This window comes from Podarcis erhardii (assembly GCF_964252035.2).
Source record: "Podarcis erhardii genome assembly, chromosome: 4".
NCBI lineage: Eukaryota > Metazoa > Chordata > Lepidosauria > Squamata > Lacertidae > Podarcis > Podarcis erhardii.
The window spans coordinates 31,294,499-31,300,807 of record NC_138508.1 but is presented as its reverse complement, the minus strand read 5'-3'; positions in this window follow the sequence as shown (position 1 = coordinate 31,300,807).

Genomic DNA, 6,309 nt, shown 5'->3' with positions numbered 1-6,309 from the left:
GTGTTTGTCCCAGATCACATCCCCAAGCATTCAGTCAACGGTGCTCATGGTTGGCTGAATGTTCTTGACACCCCTTCTCCTCCTTCCGATGGAGAAGCCACCCAAGGCCATTCCATCTTTGCAAATGCCCTCTTCCTAGAGTTGCAACCTTTGACTGATTAATCAGTTGGTTGATTAGAAACTTTTCATTGATTAAAAAGATGCCCTGCTTAATCAGAGCACGGATATTGTTTTTAATAGGAGTGCTAGCAAAAGCTACAGACGGCAACTAGGAACTTAAGAAATTCTCCAGTATCTCCCAATGTGTTCTTCTTCCCATTGTTGACATATATGCAAATTCATGGAAATGTGATTGCCCAATTGACTAAATGTCATGCAATTAAAACACCTGCATTAAAGAAAACAACAAATTGAGTGACCAGCCCTAATTTTCTCAAAACATTAAATGTGTATAAAATGAGAAGAGGCAAGGTTCTCCGCTGCCTCTCCAAAGAAATTCAAGTTATGAAGAATCATTAGAATAAATGTTAAGAGAATCTCAGAATATAGTCTAGAATGATAAAAACTGGCTAAGTAAAATAGAATGCTGCCATATTCATTACTGAAAGAGTTATGAAGAGGCTGTTTCTAATCATTCTTGGACTATTCAGATTTTGAGGACAGAAGGATCATAGCTAAGAGCTAACAGTTCACTAATCCATACTCCTCCAACTTTTTAGAATATGCTCCAGAGTGTCCCATGTGCATATTATAATCCATATTAGGGAGTATAAAAGCAAACTCAAAAGGAAGGAATTTATTCCATGTTAATTTATTCAGTCAGTCATCCAAAATTAAAGATCATCCGAATTTATTATATCCACCAGATGCCTGAACTGTTTTCACTAAGTACAGTCACTGGCCCATCAAGACAAGTTGGTACGAAATTATGTCATTGCCTGCCTACCAGAGGGACTGGACACATTCCAATTTGCTTATAAAACAAAAAGATCGACAGAGGACGCTGTGGCAATTGCCCTCCATGCCGTTCTTGCACATTTGGAGCAGCGGGGGGTGGGGGGGGGTTATGCCAGACTGCTTTTTTTAGATTTCAGCTCGGATATTGGACTTTCTGTCAGACCGCCCCCAGAGGGTTCGGTTGGGCCCTTATACCTCTAATACGCTTAAGACTAACACAGGAACACCACAGGGATGCGTACTTAGTCCGCTCCTTTATATTCTCTACACGTACGATTGTGTCGCTGCTCACCCTAGTAATAGGGTTGTCAAATTTGCAGGTGACACAACCGTGATTGGGCTCATCTCTGAAAGAGAGGGTGAAACGGACTATAGAGATGAGGTGGAGCGGCTGACAGAGTGGTGCAGAGCTAACAACTTGCTCATAAATACAAGGAAGACAAAGGAGCTTGTGGTGGATTTCAGGAGACAGAAGAGCAATGTCCAGCCACTTTTGATTGATGGGGTCTGTGTGGAGAGGATAACAATGTTCAGATTTTTGGGTATTGAATTACAAGAGGATTTGTCCTGGAGTGTCAACACAAGGGGGCTTGTGAAGAAGGCGCAGCAGAGACTGTACTTTTTGAGAATCCTAAGGAAAAACCATCTTCCGCAGAAACTGCTGCTTGCCTTCTATCACTGTGCCATTGAGAGCGTGCTCACTTACGGCTTATGTGTGTGGTACGGAAGCTGTACTACCCAGGACAGGATGGGGTTGTGCAGAGTTGTTAAGGCAGCAGAGAGCATTGTTGGCTGCCCACTCTCCACCTTAGAGCAGATTTATGCCACAAGGTGCCATAGGAAGGCACTGGACATAGTAAAAGATCCATCGCATCCTGGTCACTGTCTCTTCGAGCTCCTGCTGTCGGGACGGAGATACAGGACGATGAAGACAAGAACGAGCCGTCTCAAGAACAGCTTCTTCTCCAGAGCGATCTCGGCCCTGAATGGGAAACCTGGACTTTGAAAGTCATCTAATCTTCCTTGCTGTATTATACTGTATTGTTTTAATTAGTGTTTTTATAGTTGTTTTGATTTTGTGTGGAGTGCCCTACCTGGGTGGATGGAGCAGCCAAGTAATTTTCGTTGTCCCCGAGAGGGGGCAATGACAATAAAGATATTATTATTATTATTATTATTATTATTATTATTATTATTATTATTATTATGTTGCATCTTTTGGGTTGTTGTTATTTTAAAAAATAAGGGTTATGTTTCTAACATTAGGTGAGCAATAGTTTCATTCACATAGGATGGGAATGCATTTCCTCAACTGCTGTGGCAGAATAAGCAATGCAGTAGGAGCAAAGAGATACAATCCTGGCTTTCAGTCTGTTCAGTAGTTTTCAGTCAACTCTGTTTGGTTTTCTTTGTCATCCAGAGTTTCTTGGGATTATCTTTATTACTTCAACTTCCTAGCCACTTATTTTTTAAGAGATAATGGGACGTGGTCACAGAGTTTAGGTCTAGAAGAGTGCTCAGCAGTGGTGTAGCCAGAATTCTACATGCAGAATATGCCATCTTTCCCCTTCCCGGACTCCACTGGCAACACATGTAAGTGCTTCTTCAATATATTTCAGCAGATGTATTCAGCATGCTTTGATAGGGCTTCAAGGAACTTTCCATGGTGCTGAAATCATAGCACTGAGATGACACTAAACTGGCAAAAGAGAGTTGATGCCTTGAAGACGGTGCTGGCAATTATAGACTCCCCCCCCCCCCGCCAAAAAAAAAAAATGCTTCTTGGATATCTCGTAAAAAGCAAATCTCATTACTGGGACCAACAACATTACAGTTGTGTTTTGGAACTGTACTGATTTAGCAAGTGATGTTGGTTTGTTTAGTTCAGCTTTTAAAAAGCTAGGTGATGACCAGCCAAATCTATCTAGTTTGGGTTTAATTTTCACTATATCATCATCATCATCATCATCATCATCATCATCATCATCATCATCATCATTCCATTATTTATGTGTTTTCAAATGCTATCTGAACATTGTCTCTGCTTTCTGTTCAGTTCCTTGACAGTGATCATTGCTGTGCAAAACCCCCCCAAAGGGTGATAAAAAAAATTATTACTGTAGTCACTGAGTTGGGGAGCCCCTGAGCTCTGAAAGTAATTTTGCTGCAGTTTTTCTGAGCTTAAATGATCAAGCCTTTGAGATCCTGCTGAGCTAAAAATGTAGGCAGGGTTTTCCTTTTTTTAGCAGAGGTGGGCACCATGTTTCCCCTTGCTTGGTACTGTTGGACTCCACCTCCCATCAGCCTAATCCAGCATAGCCAATGGTCGGGGAAGATGGGAGCTGCAGTCCAGCAAACACCTGAAGGACCCCAGGTTCTCTACCCTTGATTGATATGCCAATTTTAGCCACCCTTCCTCTCCTATTAATAGGAGTAGGGGCTTCTGCCAGTCACATGGACTGGGGGGTGCTGTTGGACTTACATAGATTTTATAGAGTGCTGTCTAAACATCACCGATAATTCCTGAAGTTCCATTATACAAATGGGTGATAATATAATGAATATTCTAGGCAATACACAACAAGTTCAGTGGCGAAGCTACGGAGCCATGGTGGCAATTTCAACCTTCTGAAACTGGACCCACTGTAATTATTGAACCAAACACATCTTCCTATTACTACAGGATGAAAGCCCAGAAGTCACATATTCCGTCGCCAGAGTTTGCACCACCATGATAGATATTCATCAGAGGATGATATACGCTACAATTCAGTCCTAAATTGAAGGCCCATGTTGTTAGATCCGTACTTCTGAAGCCCCACCCCATACAACTGTTTAACTGGTCTCTTTTAAATTTTCTTATCAGTTTTTACTCATCCATTGTTTATGCTTAATGAAGTGTTCTATGTATATGTTTTAACCTACGTTTGGTTCTTGCTCCCATTTATTTAATAATTATCCACTTAGATTCATACTGTACTGCTATTTATTTAGATGCTCTGTTTATCCTGGTCTGTGACCATAATAAAGTAAATTCATTCATTCATGAACCGAGCACACTGTGATTAATGAACCGAAGGCAGCCGTGGCCATTAGCTTAAATGGGTCTGTTGTGAGTAGGACTATGATTCTATGACTAGCACTGAGTACCACCCTAGGATGGTTTTCATAACACTTGTCTCAGGTTGAGCAAGTGCAAGGGGTATTTGCAACTTTGCTTACCTAGAAAATGTAACATATGTTTTCTACATTCTTGTTAACTGTCAGTCACCATGTGGTTGCAGATGTGCCGCTCCTTTTCAAGTAACATTTCTACTTAATGAACCTATATATATATATATATATATATATATATATATATATATATATAATATCACATCCATATCAGATCCTGAGCATCATCAAAGGGAAAGCTTCATTCAAGTCATTAATGCAGCACAGGTCTGTCTGTAAAAATTGTATCTCTCATTGATGATTGTTCCTCTATCATGGTTGTGGGTGTGACACTGGCAATGCATACTGACTGATGTTAAACACCACTGTCCACACACTCTGCTTCAAAGCATTGTGCAGGTTATCCAAGATATAACTAGTTTATTGCTTCTCCAATTTAACCTAACAAAGGTGGCAATGCGGAGATATCTGCCAATATCAGTTGATACAGTGCGGAGTTCTCCCAGCAGATGTCAGCCCAGAGCTGTGGAATAAACTGAATTTGTGACCCAAATCCGGAAGACAGCATAATCCTCAACAGCACATGTGCTTCCAACATGCACAAACCTTCCTATTAATCAAAGGAAGCCCACCTGCCTCAGACAAACATGCACAGTCATGCTGAATATGGGCAATTTGCAGATAAAGGGTGCATTCATCAGGACTACAGCATTGCAACAGGTAACCAAGAAAAACAAATGATGTCCAGTTGCAGGTTGGGGATTATTAGCTCTAAGCAGAAGCCTCTTAAGCAAATGTTAGATGTAGGTTCATCTGCTTCTTTACATCTGCACACAAAAGCACCTGGTCATGCACCTGCAAATACACCCATGCAAACCTATTCTGTGCTTGGAAGGAGAGTTTGGTGTATGGAGGTTTAAGTCTGCTTTTAGTCTGGTTTTTAGACCAGTAAATGCTCTTAGTCCTGAAGGGTACATATGTATCTAAATAAATTAATGCCAGGTGTATTTGAATACCCACCAATAGTTCTCAAGAAGTGGAATCAAAGGACCATATAATGCAAGTCCCTCCCCCCCCCGTATGTGGTCACACATGCCAATTAAGGTCACACATGCTAATTTAATGTATACAGGGTGCAGGACTGTCAGAGATGGCATCCTTCCTAGTTCTGCGTACAACCACCAACTATTCTGGCTGGTTCCAGACTGTCACTAATTTGACAGTGGGATTCAATTACATACCAGGAAATTAAAGTGGGTTTGGCCCACTTGTGCAACAAACCGCTTCCAAAAACCACTGGATATTTTGTGGTAACTGAAGTGACGGGAAAGTGTGGGAGAACAATTGCTAGGAACAATGTCCCGGCAAACAAATCAGGACCAATGCTTCATAGTAGATGTCCCAACAAACTGCATGCAAACAAATCAGATTGTCTGGAAGCAAAGGTAAAGGTAAAGTTACCCCTGACTGCTAGGTCCAGTCGTGGACGACTCTGGGGTTGCGGCGCTCATCTTGCTCTATAGGTTGAGGGAGCTGGTGTTTGTCCACAGACAGCTTCCGGGTCATGCGGCCAGCATGACTAAGCTGCTTCTGGTGAAACCAGGGCAGCGCACAGAAATGCCGTTGACTTTCCTGCTGGAGTGGTACCTATTTATCTACTTGCACTTTGACATGCTTTCGAACTGCTAGGTGGGCAGGAGCTGGGACCAAACAATGGGAGCTCACCCCGTCACAGGGATTCGAACCACCGACCTTCTGATCGGCCAGGCCTCAGTGGTTTAGACTATAGCGCCACCCATGTCCCATCTGGAAGCAAACTTGATTTCAAACCCCGGTAATGAGATAGTGTCCTTCAGAGCATCTGAGGAGGCTAGTTCAAATGCAGGTTATGTGGCACACAAAGATCTGTCAAGTTTCTTTCCTGCAGCTTTGTTCTTTGAGGCAGCTAATTCACTCTGCCTCACTTTAGCTCAAATAAGAAATAGAATTTGTGTTGAATAGTTTTATTCCAATACATTCGAATCCTGCTTATAAAATTCTGATATGCATACAGAAAGCTGTTGTTTTCAATGATTCTGTCACCCACACAATGTTGCTACACACACACACGATATCTATAGTCGAGAAGTTTGAATTCTTATTATATATTTTCTGTAAACTCGCCAAATTCTGTCCTAG